This window comes from Melospiza georgiana, chromosome 3 (genome assembly GCF_028018845.1).
Source record: "Melospiza georgiana isolate bMelGeo1 chromosome 3, bMelGeo1.pri, whole genome shotgun sequence".
NCBI lineage: Eukaryota > Metazoa > Chordata > Aves > Passeriformes > Passerellidae > Melospiza > Melospiza georgiana.
In genome coordinates, this window is record NC_080432.1 from 1,826,239 (window position 1) to 1,851,117 (window position 24,879).

General features: G+C 48.3%; 1 protein-coding gene across 2 annotated transcripts in view; it reads left to right on the forward strand.

The window, feature by feature from the left end:
• Window positions 1-24,879, forward strand: part of EXTL3 (exostosin like glycosyltransferase 3) — a 159,151-nt gene that overhangs the window by 13,714 nt on the left and 120,558 nt on the right. Inside the window, exon 1 of one of the 2 annotated variants that reach the window (XM_058020363.1) lies at window positions 7,078-7,387. The exons of the other annotated variant lie outside the window; for it this stretch is intronic. The gene's annotated coding sequence lies outside the window, so the exon portion shown is untranslated. Of the gene's footprint in view, window positions 1-7,077; window positions 7,388-24,879 lie in introns of those variants that run through there. 2 annotated transcript variants of the gene reach the window in all.

Below are 24,879 nucleotides of genomic sequence, written 5' to 3' on the forward strand. Positions count from 1 at the left end.
GGATTATGCAATGTGCTTGGCTTCAGTATTAAGGGATCAGACTCTGGATTTCCGGTCCTGCGCTTTTGCAAATGCACTTAAGAATCCTGCAGGTATGAAAAAAGCCATGGAAGGTTTACATTTTAAGAAATATTTTCATTCTGATTCAGCTTGCAGTGGATTTTGCTGTTTCAAATGCATTAATAACTGAATTGGGTGAACTGTGGGAAGGAGGAAGTACCTTCTGAGCTGGGAAAAAGCAGCAGCTGCCACCTGCTTCCTCAGTTTAGTGGTCAGCTTTGGCAGCAGGCCTGTGCTGCTTAGATATCTATTTTTTAAAATTTAAAGCCTTTTGTATAGTAAAGTTAGGCCTTGAAATAGATTGTGCTCAAAACACTGACAATAATTTATTGTTATTTATCATTGTAGGGTGCTTTCTAAAAACCTGCAGCACTTAAGGTACACGAGTGTTTGTTATCGATCCCGACGTTCTCATTATCGATCCCCGTTTTCCCCATTTACAAACAGTCCCCAGATTTCTGGTTGCTTTACTAAAATCCCAATAAATAAGACTTTAGTGCCTTTTTGTCAGGAGGCCATGGTTATTTTATCAAAGACAGTGCCAGGCTGTTTTAGCACGGTGTAACTTAGATTTCACGGGCACTTTGTGCTCGGGATTTCCATGCTGTTTATGTTCTGATTCACCTCAGTTCTCCAGTGTTGTGTGCCATTGAGAGCTGAGTCGTCCCCACCCTCTGTCCTTAGGGATGTTCTGCCTGGAGGTCTCTGTGATTCCAGAGGGACACTGGAAATATGGGATGTCTGGTTGTAGGAGAATTTCAGGTGCACTTTCAGACGTGGGATGTCAGAGCTCACCATCCCTTCACCCCTGTGCTCTCCTCACTCAGCAGCAGCATCTCTGTTCAGCCTGGGGGCTTGACCCTCACTATCTCCCATCTCCAGCGTGTTCTCCTCACTGCCCACGTGTGTTTCTTATTCACTTTCTCCATTCAGGATGTAAATGGCAGATGGTTTTTTTCTTTTTTGGTTTCAAGGTCTTCCCATCGCAGCCTTTCAGCCATTCAGCCTCTCGAACTAGTTTGCTTAATTACCTCAACTTTTTGAAACTGAAAACCTCGCAGACCTGCTTTTATTTTGCTTAAACTGAGTCAATTTGTGGAAAACAGGCTTGAATTGAGTGATCACAAGTGGCTTTTGTTCCAGCATCCTCACTGTTTGCCAAAAGCCTCCCTCAGAATCACCTCTGCTTTGCTCAGTGCCTGTTTTGTTCTGAGGTCTGTTGGCTCTTACATCCCAGATTTACAGGGCCCCACTGTTGGTATTTGTTCTTCTTTCTATATCTGCAATTTAAGACTCCCTTATCAGCCAGTTCCTCAGAGTATTTCTTTTTCTCTCTAGCCATTTTTAAAAGCTCTCTGCACACATCCCAACCCAGTGGTGGGGTCTCCAGTGAACCTCTAGCACAATCCCAGCAGACAGCCTTTTACAGCCTTTTCCCAAAGTGACTCTAATCCACAACGATCGTTTTATGCCTGCTATCGCTTTGGATTTTCAGCAAACACAGATGATTCACTCAGCTCACAGAAAGAACCGTGGAACAATGTCCCAAAAGATTATTTCAGTGGAGTTTGGGGAGTGGATTTGGGGTGACCATGGGTAGTGTGCAGGCTGAGGTCTGATTTTGAGGGTGGGTGTTTTCCCCAGCCACCTGCAGAAGGATTTCCCAGCTGCCTTTACTACAGGAGGATGATAATTTCTAACAGATTGTTTTTCTGACAGGGAAGAATTATCCCTGGTTTACATTTTGGGAGAAATGGAACAGCTGGCTCAAACACACAGGTCTGTGTGAGCAGAGTCTGTGCTCCCCCAGTTGTTTCAAGGAGTCTCAGCAATCTGGCAGCCTGTCAAGGCCCCTCAAATTGGGTGGACTCGAGGGTGAGCTGAAGTGCTGGAGCATCACAGCCTCGAGTCTGGTGCAACAAAGGACATGCTGAAAACGATGCTTTTGTACTTTACCCAACTGCTTGGTTTGCAGTCACTTTTAATTTAAGTTTAGACAGTGCTGAGTGCTTAATTAAAAAAAAAAAAAAAAAAAGTGCTTTTGGTAGACAAGAGTGTAATGCCCGAGCTATGCCACAGTTGCAATGTGTAGGTGTTTGGGGATAGTGTTATAGACAAGCAAAATGATTGTTTCTTTTAAACTTCTGTTTAAACACAGTTCAAATGATGGAATATTTAGTAGAGCACAATAAGCTGATGCCTGTCAGCTCTTTCATACCAGTGGTTACCAGATGTGCCTGTATTTAGAACCCCACCATCTGTTCCAGGGTGGAGGTTGGGGCTAGTGTAGGTATTTGGATGTTCTTCTTCCTTGGTATCTCTGGAAAACTTCAAAGCATCTGTGCTGAGGGGGATCATGGTTAGCTGCAATTCTCCAGGAATTCAAGGGAATTTTCCAGAAATGCAGCTGATTCCTGACTGCAGCAGGGCTTGGAAGGGGAAGGAGCCTTGAGGAGAGAGGCAGTGCTGGCATTTTGTGCCGTTGCTTTGCCACTGCCAAGGTCCAGTTGGAGTTTTGCTTGGCTGTCACCAGGCTGGGCTGCTGCTTCCTGCTCTGGATTCCATATTTCCTAAGAGTCCATGCAATTTCCAGGAGTATTGCAATATGGAAGTTTTTAAATGGGATTTTAAAAATTATTTCTGCAGGTAAGTTCTATTTAGATATGTTTTAGATAATTTCTTTTGATGCTGGATTGGTGTAGAATTACTGTGAGCTGTTACAGAGCAAGGGGAGGAAAATCTGCTCTACCTTTACCCTCTCCCACCATGTCCAGCTCCCCCAAAACCAGGAGTGATCCATCACACTGAAATGAATTTTTGGTCATTTTGGGGATGGGGAAAAATATATTTTAATCAACAAACTACTTGGGAAAAATACTCACCTAGTACTGGTAACAGCCTTTGGATGACAGTGATCTGGGAAGGAGGGAAAGCTACACGTGTCTGAATCCATCCAGAATCTCATGGTTTATTTGTCACCACTGTCTTCATCCATCAGAACTTCAAGAATTGTTGCTGAAATAGGAAAATGACTCTTTTAGAAAGCTTCTTGTGTAGAAAAGATCTCAGAGTGGTTATGAATGGTTTTATAAAAAAGGCAGTGTGGCAATGGGGTTAGAACAAGATTTTTAAGGTCCCTTCCAACCCATACCACTATGTGATTCTGTGATAATACAATCATTTAATTAATTTATCTAGAATGTTTGTCCCTAATCAAGCATGTAGCAGTACAATTTGATGTACTCGGAGTGTGATCCATAATATTCCACCCAAACAAAAGCTTCTACTCCATTTCTTGCCCAATGATTCTTCTTTTACAAAGCCAGGTGAAATAAATCCAGTAGCTCTGCCCTCATTAAAAAGGGAACAGGCATTTCTTTTCCTCATCCCATTTAAGCACCAGGCAGTGTCCTCCAGCATCTTGCCAAAAGCTTCCACTACTTTTATAAGCTTATTTTCTTCTGCTGTCAGGAGCTGGTTCCTCTGTGCAGGATGCTGCCAGCTCATTGTGTTTGCTCTTTGGATCCCAGCTGGGGCTGCGCCGGGTCCAAAGCAGAATTAGGATTTGGGAGGGAAGGGTCTGTGTGTCCATTCCTGTGCTGACTTTTCCTTTCCTGCTCCTGCCAGGAGATCCTGCTCCTGGGTGTTTCATTTCACGTTCCAGCCCTTGCCATGCTTTATGGCCAGCAGTGGGGTGCATTTCACAACACTTCTCGTGCCCATGAGGTCTTCAAAGGGCTTTATTTAACTGTACTGAGATGCCTTTACCTACCTCTGAAATGCAGCTACTTAAGCTGCAAAGCCTGGCAGCTGCTCCAACAGCAGGAGCACGACCAGGCCACTGCTTTTTTGTCATAAAGTAAGAGAAGAAGAAAAAAAAATTCCATATCCATTAAAAAACTGCAGGGAAAATGTAAATTGTCAGAATATAATTACCTAAACTGGAGTTTGGCCAGCATTCCAGATTAACATTTCCTCTCGTGAAGCCCTGGGATACCTGATGGCCAAAAGCAGTCGGAGTCTCAGCAGGATTAAAAACTGAGCTTTGCTGTGGAGTTGCTCCGTAGTGGCTGAGAGATGCAGATAATCTATTTAGCACCTACAGCACCCTGGGGCTAAAAAGTGGCTGAATCCTCTGAAATCCGATAGGAGTGTCTGAGGTTAAGAGTGCGGCCTGAAAACATTCCATGGAACTTGTAAAACCCGCAGATGGTCCGACCTCGGTGCCGTCTGCTGTGGAAAAGGAGGAGAAAGAGATTAAAAAAGATGTACCAGAAAGATTGCAGCAGGGAAAAGATGGAAGCTCAGGGTCCTCCCTGCCGCCGTTGTTCCATGTTTTTCTGGGGTTTATTTCAGGCCATGGAAGCGTGCCATGGAAATGTGCATTAGCTGGCTCTGAAACTCCTGAATACCTGCCCGCAGTGACTCAATGGAATTTAGAGCAGATTGGAGACACCGGGATTCAAGCCATGCTCAGGAGGAAGTGGGGTGAGGAAGAGGGAATGTGGTGGGGGCAAGGAAAAGAGGGGAAGTGGGAGCCATTTACATGGAGAGGACACAAAGGTGTGATGGCATTCACCGTGTTCAGCTGCAGCTGCCAAGTGCAGAGTAACTTGAGAGGCAATAAATATAAGGGAGATTCACAGCCTGAAATGATACAGAGGTGTCCAAAGAAGTTCTGTCAGCAGAATCCCACTCTGGTTTGGGTTGGAGGGGACCTTAAAGCTCCTCCAGTGCCACCCCCTGCCATGAGCAGGGACAGCTTCCACCATCCCAGGTTGCTCCAAGCCCCATCTCCAACCTGGTCTTGGGCGTTTCTAGAGATGGGACAACCACAGCTTCTCTGGGAATTCTATTCCAGGGCCTCACCACCCTCACAGGGAAGAAATTCTTCCTAAAGGTTGAACAGAAGGCCAGGATCTAAACTGTGGCTGCTTTTTAGGTGGCTTTGCTTTACATTTGCACGTTTCCCTACAGTAGGATTAGTGTTTTCAGTCCTCCACCCTGTCAGCTTCAACTCAAGGTCACCATGGAGTTTCCAAGTCTCTAACAGGGATTGGCAGTGTGAATTGAGTCTGTACCTTTGGGAAAACAGGTTTGGAAGCTGATAGGAGTGAACGGCTTTTCCTTGCCAGGAAAGTGTCGAGCAACTTTATCGGCAACTTATTTTCTTGTTTAAATAATTATTAATCATAGATTATAGACCCTGCCCTTAAGGATCCATTTCTGATGTGGAAATTTTACATCTATATGAGAAATAAAAGCCCAGATGGCAGAAAAGGTGGGGAATGAGGGTATTTGAATACAGTAATTTTCCTTTTGGGATAAGCAGAAGGCAGAGGAGCAGTGGATTTTTCACTTGGTGGAAAGGAAGTAAAAAACTCCTCTTTAAAACTAATTCCTATAACAGGAAGAAGGGGAAACACACAGAGAAAGGGGATTAAATCTGAAGGTGTCTCTGTCAGTGTAATCTGTAATAGCCTTGATAGTGCTTCCTGAAAGGGAGACTTGCCAGACCAACTACTGATCCTGACAGCTTTTCTTTTGGGAGCTGGTAGAAGAATTGTTCTCCTGAGTTATCCCTGAAGTGATTCTCCACTGGTGTTTCCTCCTCAGTGAGGACCTGAAGAGAATAAGGGAATGATTGTCCCCCTGTTTCTTCCTGCAGAGCTCCAAGTAGATCAGGGTGGAATAGAAAACCCCCGAGCCGTGGCACGGTGGGAACAGATGTGTGTGGTAGGACAACGTGGGTGTGTTCAGTGATTTGAATGTTAATTTAGCCTTTCTACTGTGCCACAGTCATAGTCTTTTTTAAATTTTTGTCCTGATAAAATATAAAAAGTATTGTTTCTCCTTTGAACCTGCAGTACCTATTCCTGCCCTTCGGTACAGTGTGTTCCCTGTGGCAAGATTGGATTTTTTTATTGTTTATCAAAGGGCAGACCTGTGCCCCCATCTCACCCCTCGCTGGTTTTTCATCTCAGAATAAAAGTTAGTTTCTCCTTGCATTCTTTACACATGTGTAAATGACTGTTAAAAAGTGCAGAGTGATGGAAAAGTGGTTTTTTGCTGCTTTGAAGTGCTCATGTTTTATTAAAGCTAAGATTCTTGGAGCTTTTTGGCCAGAAACACACCACCCTCTTTACTCCTGGAGATAAACCTCTATTTCTTCCTGTGAAAAGCTAATTCCCCCAAAGTTGTCATATTGTGTGTTTTGGTGTGGGATTTGATTGCCATAGATACAAATGCCTTTCATGGAACTCCTAATACATAAAATTAGAATGCATAAACAGAGGACTGGACCTGTGTGACGTGGTTTGGTTGTGAGAAGATGCTGGCACTGTTACTTGCCTTTCCCCTTCCTCCTTTATTTCTTCATTGCTTTTTTCCCCCACTTTTGCTTCAGTTACCATCTGTTGCATGCTATGTTTGGGACTTGCTTATTTCTACATGGCTCCTCTGACTTCACAACATTTAACCACTGATGCTATTCACACCAACCCTCCAGCGTGGATCTGGATGTTATTTGGTTACAAACTCCAAACCATAGTGATATTTTAGTATCTGCTGATCAGTTTCCCACAATACAGTTGTTTTCCTAACCCCTTCTACCAGGAGGCACCTGGACGTCTCTCAGCGGTCCAGTATAGGGCTGAGGCATGATGGAGCTCCATGGCGGCATCCTCACAGAGTTCTTGGGAGATACAAAGCACTGCACGGACTGTCTGAGCTCCAGGAGGACACTCTGACAGGGTTTTAGGGGACACACAGAGCTGCTTGCCCACAGGGCCGGGCTGCGGCTGCCCCTTCGAGGCAGCATCGCACACTGCCAACATGGCGGCTCCTCCATGAGGGGAGCGGAGGGTGTGAGGGACGGGGGGCGCGCGCCCGCCTTTTAGGCGGGAAAACGCTCCCGGGCGCAATGCGCGTGCGCAGTGGCGAGAGCCGAGCCGGGGGAAGCTTCGGCTGTTCCCGGCAGGTTCCGGAGGCGAGAGTCTCGCTGCTCCCCGCCCTCAACCCTTCGGGTATCTCCGCCCCCGCTTCGCCTATCTCCGCCCCCGCTTCGGCTATCGCCGCCTCTCTTCGTTAAGTTCCGCCGCCACTTCGGCAACTTCCGCCGGTTCGGTCGGAAATGGCCGAAGACGTGCGAGACCCAGCGGTTTAAGGGGAGAAGACCGGCCGGCTTCTCGGAATAAACCAACTGTGTCCGGCCCGTGGGGGGGGGAGCAGGGGAGGGCGGACAGAGCGGGAAGACGAGGCAGCGGCTATGGCTCCCCCCCCAGCCACTCGCGGCTCTGCCGGGAGGGCGAAGTGAGGGCGCCGAGAGGTAGGAGCGGACCGTACCACGCGCGGGGAGAGGGGGAGGAAGGTGGGAGAGCGGTAACACCCCCCCCTGGAACCCCCCCGCGGCAGCCCGTGGGGCCGGGTAAGGCGGGAATGGTACAGTCCGGGGGAAGCCCCCTGGAGCGGCGGCGGGGGGGGGGGGGGGCTCGGCTGGGGCGTCCCTGAGGGGCTGGAAGGGGGCGCGGGGTCCCTGAGGGCCGGGGGAGCTCTGAGCGGGGGTCCCTCAGGGCTGGGGGGACTGCGAGAGGGGTCCCTCAAGGCTGGGCGAGCCGTGAGCGGCGATCCCTTAGCGGTGGAGGGAGCTGTGAGCGGGGATCCTTCAGGGCTGGAGGGGGTTGTGAGCGGGGATCCTTCAGGGCTGGAGGGGGTTGTGAGCGGGGATCCTTCCGGGCTGGGGGGGCTATGAGCGAGGATCCGTCAGGGAGAGGTTGCTGAGAGCTGGGGATGTGTGAGCGGGGTCCCTCAGGAATGGGGGTTTGTGAGGGGCTCCCTCAGGAATGGGGGTGTATGAGGGGATCCCTCAGGGAGGGACGTTTGTGAGAGGGTCCCTCAGGGATGGAGGTTTGTGAGGGGGTAGCTCAGGGCTGGGGGCACGGTGGGTTGAGGTTCCTGAGAGCTGGGGGGGTGTCTGTGAGGGGAGTCCCTCAGGGCTGAGGGTGTGTGAGGGGGGTCCCTCGGAAATGGAGGTTTGTGAGGGGGGTCCCTCGGAAATGGAGGTTTGTGAGGAGGTCACTCAGGAATGGAGGTTTGTGAGGAGGGTCCCTCAGGGCTGGGGGTTTGTGAGGGGATCCCTCAGGGCTGGGGGCACGGTGCGGGAGCTCCATCAGGGCTGGGGGTTCCTTCAGGGCTGGTGAGGCTGTGAGGAGACTCCCTCACCTCACAGCATGAGAAGCATTGTGGGGATGTCACACTGCAAGGGGGGACCCCCACAAGGCTGGGATAGCCCCTCAGGGCTGGTGGGCTGTGAGAGTCCCTCACAGCATGAAGGGCACTGTGGGGGTCTCACAGAGTGAGGGACACTGTGGAGGGGTCCCCACAAGCCTGGGGACCCTCATGACAGGAGAGCTGTGGTGCCCAGGTGCTGCTGACAGGCTCCAGCCTTCCTGCCTGTCCTCCCTCCTGCATCCAGCAAGGATCCTGAGACCTTCTTATCCCGCCAGTGGATCCCCAGCATTTCAGGGACCGTCACATCCACCCTGGCCAGTGCAGCCCCATTTCTCACACTCTGAGTTGTGCTCCCTGTGGTTCTTGCTGGGGTTCTGCCTTGTGAGCTGCTGAGGACAGCAAGGACGAGGCTGCCCTCACTCTTGGCTACTTAGCATGGCTGGTATTGCGCTCCTGTGAGCTATTTACTAAAGTTGAGGTCCATGTTATTATTTTTTCCCACACGAGGTCCCTTCCTGCTCAAAAAACATCGGGGTCTTTACCAAAAATTTTACCTGTGTGGTGATAATACCTTAATGTTGACAGGCTAACGCCCCATTACGCTGGTCCAAACCCAAACAATTTGGAGCCTGAAGGGGCTGGAAATGGTTCAAATGGCATTAAGGATTCACAGAGATGCTGAGAAGCACTTTAGATAAGCTGTTCTGTTGCTGTGTGTGTGTGAAAATCCAAGCACTGACCACTTTCTGACCTCTTGTTGCTTTTATGTGAGTCTGATAGACCGCGTGCGTTGATACCGTGATATGATAACTTGAAAGTGCCTGGGTTTCTTGTGCTGCCGGCCTCACATGTGTGTGAAGAAGATTAAGTAACTTTGTTTCCTGAGAGGAGTGTCACATGCAGGTGATTATCTGAGATATTTCTGTTCTCATGGAGAAATCTCTGATATCCGAGATAGTAACATCTTGGAACGTGGGTTGGCGGCTTTTATCGAGTACTGAGTAATCTTAAACTCGTTTCTATGCAGAAATAGCAGCAGAAATGAACCACAGTCTGATTATGTGGTGATGGGGAGAGAGATTCATCTCCCCCTGACAAATCCCTTAACTTCACTTGCCATCTGAGAGCCCAGTTGTTATCATGCAGTGTTATCTGTACCCACTCAGGCCTTTGGGATGCCTCTGCTTTTCCATTTCTCCTTCCAGAAATGGAACTTTGCATGGCTTCAGCTGGGTGTTCAGGGATTCTGGAGCTGGGATAATTGCCTGCCTTTGTTGAGCAGATTTTTCCGGCAGCTCAGCTGTGGTACAGACACTTCTTGAACTTCTTGATGTTGTGTTGCAGAAGGGAAGTCCAGAGCAGTTTTCTGGAATCCTCTGATTTTTCAAGTGGGGACTTTTGGCTCTCGTGTTTGTTTACACGTGAGGATGGATGTTGGCAGTTAAGTCACAGCAAAAGCAGCAAATGCTGGGAACAAGTGAAACATGATTGTTGAATTGCCTTCACTTAGGCTGGGTCTCAGTGGCAAAATTGGAGGTTTGTTTGTGTGCTCTTCAGATGGCCTGGGAAAGATATCATCATCATCATCATCATCATCATCATCATCATCATCATCATCATCATCATCATCATCATCATCATCATCTTCCCTTGAATATTTGTGCATCTCTGGGACTGTTTAGCTGATGAGTTGATGTTGATGCATTCCCAAGTTTTGCTTGCTTATGGGGAGCCAGAGCCCTTCCTGAGCCTGCTTCCCACGGCTATTAATTCTTGAAATGCCACGACACCTTCAGCCTCAATTTTTAGTCTCTCTCTCCTGGCTGTGTATATTTTGTGTGTATTTGTTGTTTTTCCCTTCCAGGCTCTGTTGCCTGATTTTTTCCTCCTTGCTCGTTGGCTCCTGTCACCTCTCCCAGTTGCCTTGCCTGTTTTCCCAGGGCATTTCTCCTGCTGCCCACAGTAATGTTTTCACCAGGCTGGGAACTGCAGCTCACCACAGCTGTTACCTGTTTGATGCCAAGATCACGGCGGCCCTTTGTGAATTGCTTCCTGCTCCAGAGACAATTCTTCTGCTTTGGAGACCCCACAGGAGCAGTGAACTGGAAGGGACCTCATGGTCATTGGCTCCTGTCGCATCACCAGAGATTTTTCCTGCAATCTGTGCTAAATACCTTTATTTTTGTGAGAAGGAGCAGACTGTCAACATTTTGAAGCACCTCCTAACTGGGATTTTAACTCAGGGTGGAATATTTGGTCTTACTCTTAGTGAGCAAAACCCCCAACAAGCAAAATAAGCAGAGTTTTCTTCTCAGGAAGCACTTGAAAGTGCTGTTCACTGGGGTTTGTTGTGCTTGAGTTTGGCTCTTGCAGCTCGGCACATGCAAATCCTGGTGGTGGATGCTGCCTGAGAAGAGGTGCAAAGCCAGTTTGAGGTTTTGGTGTTTCTTTAGGAAGGATAAAGGCAGAACAATGTGCAGCTCGTCCTGGTGTGGGAAGCCTGGCCCACCAGGTAAATTGATGTTATTGCAGCACTTGCAGGGCCAGGTTTGAAGTGCAAATTGAAATCTCAGTTTCTGTGCAGTCATTGCTGTTTGTTAATTGGTGCCTGTTACCAGTTTAGAGGTCTGACTAATCCATGTGGGATGAAAGAGGGCAGGCTTAGGTTGGATTTTAGGAAAGAATTCTTTGCTGGGAGGGTGGTGAGGCCTTGGCACAGAATTCCCAGAGAAGCTGTGGCTGCCCCTGGATCCCTGGAAGTGTCCAAGGCCAGGCTTGGATCAGCCTGGGATGGTGGAAAGTGTCCCTGCCCATGGCAGGGGGTGGAATTGGGGTGAGCTTTAAGGTCCCTCCCAACCCAAACCATTCTGGGATTTGATGATCTGTCCCTGCTAATTGTGGTAAATGGATAATGGTTTCTCAGGGCTATGTTGACATAACCAATCACACTACAAATGACCTGTTCCTCAAGGGTAAAATTGAGTGAAATACAGAACATTGACACTTATAAATCAATCAGATCAATCCTGTATGGTTTTTTTTTTTTTTCTTGTGTGTGGGACAGAACCCTCCAAACCAGCAGTTCATCTGGAGCCACTAATGGACACAAGGACTATTTTAAGGCAAATATTCTTAATGAGTCTCAGATTTTCTGCTCTTACACTCAGCTTCCTAAATGACTGGAATCTTGTTGCCTGGAGTCTGTGTTTGCTCTGCTCTCCTCTGCCCTCCCCTTTCCCTGTGAATTTTGGTGCATTAAGAAAATGTGCCACTTTTCTAATGCAAACGTCTGCCTGTGAGTGGTACCAGAACACGGGATTAACCCATGGATTCTGAGAAACACTTCCAAGTTTCTTCTAACAGGAATTGTTAAGAACATTCGCCAGTGCAAAAGTAACATTTTTATTCCCCTGCTTTGCACAGTGCCCAGCTGCTTGGTCCTTTACCTGTCTTGTCTCATAAAGTGCTTTCTCTTGTGGTTCAAAATACTTCCAGGTACCTTCTCATGTGACTTTAGTCTCAGGGACAGTGACAGTGCAGGCAGCCTGAGGTTTGTTTTCCTTCCTGTTGTGTTTTGGTACCAGCCTTGCCTGAAGTGTGGGCTCCAACGTCTGTCTCTGGATGAGCTGTTTTCCTGTTCAATGTAACAAAGCCACCTCAAATCTGTGCTGGGATATTTGGCATCCATGGATTCACCTGGAAGTGAGTTCACTTTGTTTAAAGGCCACAGTGCCAGGGAGCAGGAAGTGCATTGCTCTGCCCATGCATTGCCTTCCTCAGGGAACACTTTTTGACATTTTTATTCCCCTGCTTTGCACAGTGCCCAGCTGCTTGGTCCTTTACCTGTCTTGTCTCATAAAATGCTTTCTTTTGTGGTTCAAAATACTTCCAGGTACCTTCTCATGTGACTTTAATCTCAGGGACAGTGACAGTGCAGGCAGCCTGAGGTTTGTTTTGGTACCAGCCTTGCCTGAAGTGTGGGCTCCAACATCTGTAACATCTGTCTCTGGATGAGCTGTTTTCCCGTTCTGTGTAACAAAGCCACCTCAAATCTGTGCTGGGATATTTGGCATCCATGGATTCACCTGGAAATGAATTCACTTTGTTTAAAGGCCACAGTGCCAGGGAGCAGGAAGTGCATTGCTCTGCCCATGCATTGCCTTCCTCAGGGAACACTTCTTGACATTTTTATTCCCCTGCTTTGCACAGTGCCCAGCTGCTTGGTCCTTTACCTGTCTTGTCTCATAAAATGCTTTCTCTTGTGGTTCAAAATACTTCCAGGTACCTTCTCATGTGACTTTAATCTCAGGGACAGTGACAGTGCAGGCAGCCTGAGGTTTGTTTTCCTTCCTGTTGTGTTTTGGTACCAGCGTTTCCTGAAGTGTGGGCGCCAACATCTGTAACATCTGTCTCTGGATGAGCTGTTTTCCTGTTCTGTGTAACAAAGCCACCTCAAATCTGTGCTGGGATATTTGGCATCAATGGATTCATCTGGAAGTGAGTTCACTTTGTTTAAAGGCCACAGTGCCAGGGAGCAGGAAGTGCATTGCTCTGCCCATGCACTGCCTTCCTCAGGGAACACTTCGTGACAGGTTGGGTGCTTTTTAAATCCAGACAAAGAAATGACGAATTCAAGTTTGGACGCTTAATTTGAAAACTGGCTTCTCCGCTTATAAAAACAATGCAATTAAAACCCTCCACCATCCTCCATCGCTGTCCCATCAGCACATCTCCATTTCCAACCTTTGGGGCCTGCATTTGATGGAGCTGAGCACGTCACTGAACGTGGGAAAAGCTTCTTTACCTTCCCCCCGACGCAGCGCCCTCGCACCGCGCGCAACGCGGGAGCGCCCGGGCTGCGATTCGTGCGTCTCCCAGCGCTTCTATTGCGGGCACGAGGAAGTCATTATGCTGCAGGTCTGCTCTGTGGAGGCACTCGGTGGGAAGTGATGTGTTCTGGATTGTGTTGGTGTGCTGGGGAGTGGAGGATATGCTGGGGAGTGCTGCTGACACGCAGATGATGCCTGGAAAAGGTTGGCGGGGAAGCGTTGGAGCTTGTGATGAGGAGAGGCTGCCAAACAAGTGGGGAGCCTCAGAGTTGAGAGCAGAGCCTAAATATATAAAGAAATGCTGTGAGCTTCTTTCTGAGGGGTCTGGAAAGTCTGAGCAGAGCAGTCCTGAATTCCCTTTCTGTTTGCAGGGTTGGAAACCTTTGATATAAGCTGGATCAACCTGGGATGGTGGAAGGTGTCCCTGCTCATGGAATGGGATGAGCTTTAAGGTCCCTCCCAACCTAAACCATCACACATCAAAGCTGGGATGTGTGACCACAAGGTGGGCAGAAGTCAGAACTGTACCATCTTATCTTCCTCATTAGAGGAAATTTGCTGATCATTTGATACAGGAGCCCACTGACTCCCAGAAATGCATTGTACATCTAATAATACATGTCAGGGAATAGGTTAGCATGGTTCTCAGATAATTAATAAAGATAGCACTTGCATAGCAAATAGGAAGGAAAAAAAAAACCAACCCGTGCATTGTTTAGCTATTTCTTTCCTTAGGCATCTCTCCTGGGAAGACCTTGGTGCTTCTAAATGAATCTGCCGCCTACCTTGTGTGCCACCATTTGAATGTGGGCATTGAGGAGGAGCCAGCTCTTGGAAAAGCAGCCAGAGATGGATGCCCTGGAAAGGTGCCACTAATTACTGTGGCAGCTGACAATTAGCTGTTAAGCCTTGCCTTGCAAAGTTCTCAAGGGTGCATCCCGAAACAAAACCAAGGACCTGGAGAAAGGGGAGAGCTGTCCTTGTACTGATCTTGTGGGGTGGTTGTTAAAAGCAGGAGGTGGAGCTGATTCTGAGGTTGTTCCCTTCCAGCAGAGCAGGTCAGATTTGCTGGACCCAAAAGCATTTTGGTTTTTTTTGCTGCTGGACTCTGTGATAGTCCACAAACTCACACTCCTTACCTTCTACACAGGTTTGAGGCTGCCATTCTTCACAGGGAAAGCTGTAAATTAGTAACATCTTCAAGGTGTCATTGTTGATGTGAATCTGAGAATTTTTAACAAAAATCAAGATGTAATAAAAAAATATTCAGAGAAATCCTGCAGTTGGTTTCTTGCATTTGCCTCCAGGGTTTTCTGCCTCTGTTTTCACTTTGTGGCAGTGATGAATAGCAGGCAGCCTTTTGCCAGCGTCTCAAGGGTGTAGTTAGTTAGGAGTGGGGATTGAGCTGGAGCTGGCAGGTACCTCAAGGATTTTGTACACAAGCTGATGTCCCTCCATCCCTCAGGGATCAGACCTGCTCTTTCTCTGGAAATGACTTTTACTTTGTTGGGACAACGATGATTTTGATTAGAAAGGCCAAGCTACAGAATTATAAACGAGATGTTGGGGAAGATGTTTTGGTGTGCGCCGAGCGTTTCACTGAGCTCGTGTTCCAGGTGCCATTGCTCAGGTGGCAGTGCCAGGAGCCTCTCCACGGGTAGCTGACAGCAGCATGAGCCAGGCTCTGCTCTGACTCTGTCTCTGTGTAATTCCTGTGCCTGGGAAGGAGTGACTGGAATGTGCAGACAGGTCTGGCTCCTGTTTCCGTGCCCGTCTCTGATCTGTGCCGTGCGCCGGCAGGCGAGCCCCGCTCCCAGAGCTCTCCCTGGGACACACAGGGGCAGCTGCCTGACAAACGCAATGGAGGAAGTGTTAGACAAAGAACCAAAGTGAATTTCCCCTCCTCCAAACCGATTGAAGCAGGAGCAGTGTTGGGAATGCTTCGTGTGAGCTCGGTGTTCCTGTGCAGGGGAGTCTCACTTGGGCACTTTGCTGTCCCTGTACCTATTCTTAGCCTGGTTACCAAAAGCTGTTGTATGTGCATCAAGAGATCTCCCTGTTCAGGCTGTTTGTGTGTTTATGTGGAGTCTTTTGAGGAGAGAGGGAATTATATCCAAGCTTTTCTGTCACCTCCTTCTCCTCCTCCTGCTCAGGATATACAGGTTAAGGTTTCCATAGTGTCTGAGTGTATGGCAGGGTGCCTGTGAGGCAGGGAAGCACTGCCTGGTACTTGTTGACACTGACCTTCAGATTTAAAATTTGTGACATGGGTGAGCTGATGTCACAGGCTGCTGCTTGAAGGAGTGGCCTTGGTCCCTCTCTCTCTCTCAGCTTTGCAGTCCCTGTCTGAACAATCCCAGTTTGAAAATCAAAGTGCTTGAGGGATTTCTGGTAGGAGATGGGGAGTCCCCTTGGTGGCAGGGAGCACAAGGCATTTTCATGCTGGTTTCATGCTGGAGGGTCCTTGGAGGGGGATCAGAGAATGGTTTAGATGGGAAAAGCACTTGGAGATCATGGAGTCCAACCATCCCTCACCACTGCCCCGTGTCCCCAAGTGCCACATCCATGGGGCTTTTAAATCCCTGCAGGGATGGAGACTCCACCCCTGCCTGGGCAGCTGTGCCAGGGCTGGAGAACCCTTCAAGTGAAAAAATTCCTTGTTATCCAACCTGAGCCTGCCCTGGCCGTTCATCTCATCCTGCCCCTGTTCCTGGGAGCAGAGCCTGATCCCACCTGCCTTCCCTGTCCCATCAGGGAATGTCAGAGAGGGAAAAGTTCCCTCCTGAGCATCCTTTTCTCCAGGCTGAGCCCCTTCCCCAGCTCCCTCAGCCCCTTCCCCAGCTCTGTTCCCATCCCTGGACACCCTCCAGCCCCTCAATGTCCTTGTCCCAGAGCTGTCCCCAGGGCTGGAGGTGCCCCAGCAGTGCCCTGGCCCTGCTGCCACCCCAGAGCTGGGCCAGCTCTGATGCCAGCAGCCTCTCTGCCCGCCTTGGGCACACCTGGGCTCACGGGCACCTGCCTGTGGGCCACCTCCCCCAGGTCCTTTTCCCCCCAGCAGCTTTCCAGCCCCTTTCCTGGCAGTCACAGGAGTCATGGCAGGTGGGAAATGGGCAGTGGGACAGTGCCACAGCCACTGAGCTGTGTCAGGGAGCTGTCCCAGCACCCTTCTGTCCTCCCTGCAGCCCCAGGTGTGCTCCCTTTGTCCTTTCCTGCACCTTTTCTGTTCCCTGCAGCCCCAGGTGTGCTCCCTTTACCTTTCAGCACCTTTTCTGTTCCCTGCAGCCCCAGGTGTGCTCCCTCTGTCCTTCTGCACCTTTTCTGTTCCCTGCAGCCCCAGGTGTGCTCCCTCTGTCCTTCTGCCCCTTTTCTGTTCCCTGCAGCCCCAGGTGTGCTCCCTCTGTCCTTCTGCCCCTTTTCTGTTCCCTGCAGCCCCAGGTGTGCTCCCTCTGTCCTTCTGCACCTTTTCTGTTCCCTGCAGCCCCAGGTGTGCTCCCTTTGTCCTTCTGCACCTTCTCTGTTCCCTGCAGCCCCAGGTGTGCTCCCTTCATCCTTTCTGCACCTTCTCTGTTCCCTGCAGCCCCAGGTGTGCTCCCTCTGTCCTTCTGCACCTTTTCTGTTCCCTGCAGCCCCAGGTGTGCTCCCTTTACCTTTCCTGCACCTTTTCTGTTCCCTGCAGCCCCAGGTGTGCTCCCTTCATCCTTTCCTGCACCTTTTCTGTTCCCTGCAGCCCCAGGTGTGCTCCCTTCATCCCTTGTGCACCTTTTCTGTTCCCTGCAGCCCCAGGTGTGCTCCCTTTGTCCTTCTGCACCTTTTCTGTTCCCTGCAGCCCCAGGTGTGCTCCCTTCATCCTTTCCTGCACCTTTTCTGTTCCCTGCAGCCCCAGGTGTGCTCCCTTCATCCTTTCCTGCACCTTTTCTGTTCCCTGCAGCTCCAGGTGTGCTCCCTTCATCCTTTCTGCACCTTTTCTGTTCCCTGCAGCCCCAGGTGTGCTCCCTTCATCCCTTGTGCACCTTCTCTGTTCCCTGCAGCCCCAGGTGTGCTCCCTTTGTCCTTTCTGCACCTTTTCTGTTCCCTGCAGCCCCAGGTGTGCTCCCTTTACCTTTCCTGCACCTTTTCTGTTCCCTGCAGCCCCAGGTGTGCTCCCTTTACCTTTCCTGCACCTTTTCTGTTCCCTGCAGCCCCAGGTGTGCTCCCTTTACCTTTCCTGCACCTTTTCTGTTCCCTGCAGTCCCAGGTGTGCTCCCTTCATCCTTTCCTGCACCTTTTCTGTTCCCTGCAGCCCCAGGTGTGCTCCCTTTACCTTTCCTGCACCTTTTCTGTTCCCTGCAGCCCCAGGTGTGCTCCCTTTGTCCTTCTGCACCTTTTCTGTTCCCTGCAGCCCCAGGTGTGCTCAGGACCAGGAGGGTGATTTAATGAACTTGTTCTGGGTGAGCACGCTGAATGGACAGCAATAGTTGGCTCTTGGATGTGACTGTGAAGGTCACCAGAATCAGATGCTCATTTTTCAGCAGAGCTTTGTGCTGACACAGGCACTTCCTGTCAGTGGGGCTGGAGTGGCACTGAGAGAGGAAAATGCCACTTTTTGAAGGTTCTTGGTAACAAGACAACTGGAAAAATGTGTATTGGGTACAAATCTGGGGCTTCTTTTTGTTGCCTGACTTTTTATTCCGATGTTTCTTTGTTATGAATTCTGCTTTTCTGTTGTGAGAAGTGAAATTAATAAAGTCCCTCACTTCCTGTCCAGTGGAATGTCTCCATCCTGGCCCAAGCTGAGCTGCAGATGAGACTTTTTTGGGAACTGTTATGCAAAAGCAGAGGAAGAAGAAACAAACAGTTCTCAATTCTCTTTGAAATGCAATTTTAATGGTTCCTTAGTAATTCTTACAATTATTTAATCATCTGCACAATCCCTGGGATTATTATTCTTCCCAGGTAATAACTGGAGCAGTAAAGATATCTTGTAAATTGAAAAAAAACCCCAAAAAGAACTGGCATTTGTTGTTTGCAGTACTGGATTTTAGTAATTGTTTGAAATGACCTTTTGGAATCTCAGAGAGAAAATTTGTTTGCTTGACTTTCTCCCAGATCAGCTCTTGGCAATCTTGATACAGAGCAAAATTGAGTTGTTTTGAGTTTTTTAATTACATTCTGACAGCAAAGCCTGTTTTTCTGTGTGCATTACTGGTTTTTTGCTTTTTTAAAGGTTAAGCTCTGTTTGACAGGAGTTCCATAGATGAAATTTTTGAAACTTTTTGCTGTGGTTGTTTGCCTGGATTTTTTTTTAAGCCAGAATTGCTTATCCTGGGTATTATTACAAAATAAATATTTATTTATTTCTTAATTGAAGGAGAAAATCCTTGCTGTATTTTTGAATGTCTAGAGACGTGATGATGAAAGGTCTGTGGGTTTTTGGTTGGTTTCATTTGTGGGTTTGCTTTGGGTTTGTGTTATGTTGGGTTTTTTGCTTGCTTTTTTTTTTCTTTTTCAGCTTTAGAGGTTGTAATGTGATTAGATAATGGAACCTTGCAATGGTTAGAGAAAGAAAAAAAAGATTATAATTTTTTTTTTATAAAATTTTAGCAGAGCTGTTGTGAAATCTGGTTCCTCAATGCCACGGGGTTGTGGTGAGAGCCCACTGTGGGTTTGGTTTGTAGGAAAATGTCCAGTACCTGAGGGCCCTGCTCCACACCAGCTCTGTGTGAAACCTGCTCTTTTCATGGGTGACACCAATGGTTCTTCCTTTTTCCCTTTTGAAAATTCTGCCTTTTTTCCACTTCAAAATCTGACAACCCTCAGAGAGCGAAGGTCAGACAAACACATTGTGTGAAACCTCCGAGCATTCAGGTTTGCACACGGGAGCTCCTTGCTCTCTGTGTTTGCTGGAGCTGCACTTGTTGGGGCTGGGAGAGCCTGATACTCCAGAAACACCAACGGAGACTCTGGGAGAGCCTTGCCAAGGAGCAGATGCTGCAAAACTCAGCCTCTGCCAGCTCTGGAGGAGAAAATTGCACTGATGGACATCAGCATCTCTCAAGGGAAAGTTAAATCTCAGAATGAGTGTCCAAGCTGGAACAAGACAGCAGATGCCAGAGTTATGCCCACTAGCTCAGTTTGGAGTTTCCCTTCCCCTCAGGCTGATCCCTCAAGGCAGCGTGGTGTCCCCAAGGACTGAACCCTGCAGTTGTTTCCACAGGGGACAGAAATGAAGAAAGAATCAAATGGGACCCAGCCACAATGAGCAGCAGCTCAGTGATTCCAGCCTCCTCATCAGGCTGGTTTTGCACATCCTGACTTGAAAAATTGAGTTTTTCATCCTTGGATCTGAACAGACAAACCTGAGGGGCTCCGTGTTTCCTGCTGAATTCCAGATAAGATCTTTCACTGTTTGAACTTGCAGAGCAGTTTAGGTGTGTGCTTCCCTGCTCCTGCAAAGAGCTTCATCCACCCCTTCATTTAGTTGAGTTGGTTTGGAATGAGCAATGTTCCTCAAGCTGTGAATACAATAATGGTTGAGCTTTAAAAAAAATTTAAAAATTAAAAAAAAACCTTCTCTGCAAACAGATGATGTAATGCCCAAGCTCCCAGTTTAAAGAGTAGCTGATTTGCCAGGGGATAAAGCAGGGTGAAATCTGTCAGGCTGCCCAATTTCCCACCCACATTCACCAGAGCTTTGTTCTCTCTGCTTTCAGATGCAGGGTTCATTTGTGTGTCCACACCGTGTGGTTTCCTTCAGCTTCTGCAGCCAAAGACTTTGTCCAGGGGCAAGAGAAAACCTATAAACCTTGATATGCATCTTTTTGGTTTCAAGCTTTACTTTGTGACTGAATGGAAACCCTGAGCTGTCCCTTTGGTGACGGGGTTGTTTATCGGTGTCTCTTTGCAGCCACGCTCCTTTGGCCGAGCAGGATTCACTCCCTGCAGGGTCCCTGGGGCACTGCTGGGTGGGAGACTCCTCGTCCTGCAGCCTGGGCAGTGTTTGCTTGGTGTTGGGACTCTCCTCTCCCAGCCAGTTTTTGTACAAAACAAGGAACATTTAATTTTATTTTTTTTTTTTTAAAGTGTGAAAATTACAAGAGCAGCTTTCTCTGCTGGTGGCAGCTCTGGTCTGTGCAGTGCTCGGTGTCTGCTGACAGGAGGGGGCTTTGGTGAGGAAGAGGAAGGTTTGGATCACACTCCCCCTCCTCCTCCTCCTCGGGATGCTCTGTTTATTGGGATTCTTCACTGACCTATTCCTTTAATGCTCAATTTTGGCACCATTTCCCAGAGCTCGTGGTGTAAGCACAGGGCTTTGGCAGCCAGCAGGGTTGGAGACATCCAGGATTTGCAGTGTCTGCCTGTGCTGGTGGAGGGAAGATGTGACACCAGAAATTGCAGTGACACTTAAAGGAATTGCTTCCATCTTCTCTGGCTTTTTCTATCAAAAAGCAAAAAATGCCAACCTCAAACTTGGAGCAGCTTCATTTTAAAAGCCGTCCCAGCGTGGGGTGAGCCTGTTTGGGGGTTCATTACCCAGCCTGGCACGTGGGGTGGCTTCAGCAGCTTTTCCTGCTCTGAGGGCTCCTTGTGCTGACGCTGAGCTGGGGGAGAGCTCCCATCCGTGAGAGCATCTGACTCACAGCACTGAGATCTGCTGGGTTGTGCTGCTTTCAAACAGCTGGATTTCAGAGTCTCACCAAAATTCTGTGAGGGCTGGGGAGCTCAGGGGCTCTCCTGCAGCTGATCCGCCCCTCGCCTCAAATAAACCGTGGTTTATTTTTTTCTGTGGTTGAAAACTAAGAGTAGAGAACCACTTGCAGTTCATGGTGGAGTCGTGCTCGATTTGTTCTGTTTATTATAATTTTATTCCCCACACTCTTCTTGCTGGTTTGACTCCTTCCTCTTTGGCATTGTTTTCACATAAATCCTTTTCCTCAGAATTTCCCTGCTCCCTGCCAGCTGTGCAGCAGCTGGGAAGACACCAGAAACCCCAAATGGCTCTGAAGGGCTGCTCAGAGGGGCACGGCTTGGCTGTGGAGCCTGGGTTCAGCTGGGGCTCCGTGGATGGGCTGCCCCAGCAGCGCTGGGATGTGCTGAGGAGCTGTGGGCTGCACACAAGGAGCCTTTTGTTTGCTTGCCTTAGCAACCCTGCCTCTCTGAAAGCTGAGATGTTCTCACTCCCGGGAATGCCGGGTGTTTCTCGGGAAGCAGCCTTGCTTTGGGACTGGTCTTTCTATCCCTAACCCCCTTTTTTTATTTTAAATAATAACAGGAGGTCTCCATCCAAAAGAAATCTGATTATCTGGTGTTTTTCCCTCATTTTCCCTCAAGCAGACTCATCTCTGCTGTATCTCTTCTGCTGGGCACAATGTGCTGAATTTAAATCAATTGTAGTCTTTGCTAAATATCTGTCAAATATTGACTTAGTCTGTAGGGCGAGCTGACTAAGCTGAAATTAATGGTGTAATTCCAGCTTGTTTGGCACAGGTGTGGAGCCAGCTTCATTGCAGATGGCAGAGGAAATGAGGAAATGAAGATCTCACCTTGACTGCAGCTCTAGGGGAGGAGAGAGAAGCCTTGGCCTTCTGTGGCAGTGAGGAAGGACTTGGTGGAGACAGGGAGGGGGAGTGTTTGCAAAGATACCGAGGGTGATAAAAACCCTTCCCAGTGAGTGAGGTCATCAGACAAAAATTGAGGCGGTGTTGTTAACTGTGTGCTATTACAGATGCCATGAAATGATTCTTCCACATTCTGGTCCCTTGCCATACCCTTGGGATGATTTTTCTAAATCTACTAAAAATGAGATCCAAAAAAAAAAAAAAAAAAAATAAAAAAGAGGCAATCTGGCTGGTTGAGGTTTTGGCACAGATCAGCAGGGCTGGTATCTGCTGGCTTTGTGCAGGTGAACAGCTCCACGTGTTCCTGAGGTGCTGCTGCACAACGACAAAGCCCTGACACCTCCAAGCAGGCAGAGAAATGGAGCTGCAAGGAGGTGTCTGAAGGGATCTGAGTGATCCAAAAGAGCTGATGGCAGAACTCTGGAGCTAAACCAGCTTCCCTCGTGTTTCAGAGCCTGTCCCTCAAACTCCTGGGAAGTTTGGGGGGTTTTTGAGGTTGTTTTTGAAAGTTTTGCTGCTGGCAGAAACGAATCTTGGAATTCAAAACAATAAAGATGCAGCTTTGGGGCCAGTCCTGCTTGAGTGACTGCAGGGATCTCAGGGCTGCTACAGTGAATCTGATGGAATTTTATGTAAAAGGAGAGCTCATGAGTTGGTTTGGGGTTTTTTTCAACACCTTTTTTCTCTTTGCTGCAGGTAGTAAGACCTCCATTGTAACTCTCAGTTTTATGGGAGCTTTGTGCCTCCAATCGATCGGTTCCTGGCTGATCTTCAACAGCCCAAAGAGCAAATGTAATGCAGCAAATTCATTATATGCTAAAATATTTATTGTGTTACTGTAAAGGTCACTGATGGCAGCAGAGGCTCAGGAAGACACAGTCCTGAATCTTGCCAAAGATGGAATCTGTCACAAGTCTCTTTTGAGAGCAGTGTTTTAAAAAGTACCTGGGATAACTCAGCCCATGCTTTTGTGTTTGGACCTTGTGGAGGTTAATAAATGACTTGTGCTGCATCTGAAAGTGCACAGCTGTATTTAATTTTGTCATGTGCACTCCACAGATGTGGAGGGCAGAGCAAGAAAGGAATCTTAGTTTAACCTTGTCCCTTTTGGCTTGATTTAAGTAATTTGCAGAGTTTTATAATACAGTCTCCACATCTGATTTCCATTCGGGTTGGAGTAGTCTGGAATTGTCAGTGATGCCCAAAGGCATTTTTGCTCCTACCTGAGCGAATTACTTTTGCCCAACATCACCTGGAAAGGTAACAATGAAAAGGCTTCCTGGCAGTGAGGTGGGCTGTGACTTCCCTTCCCCTGAACCACAGAATGAAATATTTAATAAATGGATTTGGGGCTGGGAGGAACCTCCCAAACCCTTCCCACAGGTGCAGGAGTGGTGTGTGAGTGTTCCCAGCCAGAGCCCTGCATGCTGTGGGATGCATTACTGACCTATTTGCTGGCAGTTTTAGCATCTGCCTGGGATTAGTTCAGCCAGCTGATCCCCAGTCCTGTGCTATAATGGTGTGTCTTCAGCATGGCTTAGATGATTGGCTACTGAGGAGCATTTTGGAGTCTGGCCTTGCAAATACAGCTTGTTAATTGAGGCTGTGCTCGCTGGCAAAGCTGCCTCTTAAAGTTCTGCTGTCTCCCCTCTGGTTTCTCACTGACGGCAGCCTGCTCCTCCCTCTGCTGGCCTGCACATTTGTCACCTGTGGCCACTCCTCTGCCTCTGAGGGGCTCTTTCCTCGTCACACCGAGAGTTTTCCTAATTGGGAGTGAGCACTGGAGGGGCTGAGTTCACTGCTCGGGCTCTTTGCCTGAGTGTGCCTTTCAGCAGCTGCAGTCAGCTTCAACAGCTTCGTCTGTCATGGTCAGACACAGCTCCAGATAATCCAGCAAATCTCTTGATTATGAGGGTGGAAAATAACATGCTTTGATTTACAGATGTTGCTGCACAAAAAGTGCTTGTGGGAATTCTCTGAATGGCAATATCTGGGCGCTTTTGGCATCCTCAGTCTTTGAGCGCATCCATTTTCTGAACAAATCCTGAGTTCTGCACACTGGTCTGGACACAGGCAGGGACAGCTGTGTTACAGACAAGGAGACAATTAATTATGTTTCAGTAGCATTGTAAGCCAAGTTCAGGGATTTCATTGGGTCAAGGGGCCTTGAAGTTCACAGCAAAAAAGGCAGAGCATGGTGGAGGCTGTTGCCTTATGGTCAATTATAGCCAGGTTGGAAACAGCAAGGGGGACAAAGCATATATTTCATTAATCTTCAAAACACCTTTTCCTTTCCTCCAGGAAGTTGTGGACAAACCTGAAAGCAGTTTCTAGTGTCCTAGCACTCTGAGCAGGATGTCTGAGATCTCTTGATTATGAGGGTATAAAATAAGATGCTTTGATTTACAGATGTTGCTGCACAAAAAGTGCTTGTGGGAATTCTCTGAATGGCAATATCTGGGTGCTTTTGGCATCCTCAGTCTTTGAGTGCATCCATTTTCTGAACAAATCCTGAGTTCTGCACACTGGTCTGGACACAGGCATGGACAGCTGTGTTACACACAAGCTGACAATTAATTATGTTTCAGTAGCATTTTAAGCCAAGTTCAGGGATTTCATTGGCCTTGAAGTTTTCAGTAAAAAAGACAGAGGATGGTGGAGGCTGTTGCCTTATGGCCAATTACTGCCAGGTTGAAAAAAGCAAGGGGGACAAAGCATATTTCTCATTAATTAATCCTCAAAACACCTTTTCCTTTCCTCCAGGAAGTTGTGGACAAACCTGAAAGCAGTTTCTAGTGTCCTAGCACTCTGAGCAGGATGTCTGAGATCTCTTGATTATGAGGGTATAAAATAATAGGCTTTGATTTACAGATGTTGCTGCACAAAAAGTGCTTCTGGGAATTCTCTGAATGGCAATATCTGGGTGCTTTTGGCATCCCCCGTCTTTGAGCCCATCCATTTTCTGAACAAATCCTGAATTCTGCACCCTGGTCTGGACACAGGCAGGGACAGCTGTGTTACACACAAGCTGACAATTAATTATGTTTCAGTAGCATTTTAAGCCAAGTTCAGGGATTTCACTGGCCTTGAAGTTTTCAGTAAAAAAGACAGAGCATGGTTTGGTGGAGGCTGTTGTCTTGTGGCCGATTATAGCCAGGTTGGAAACA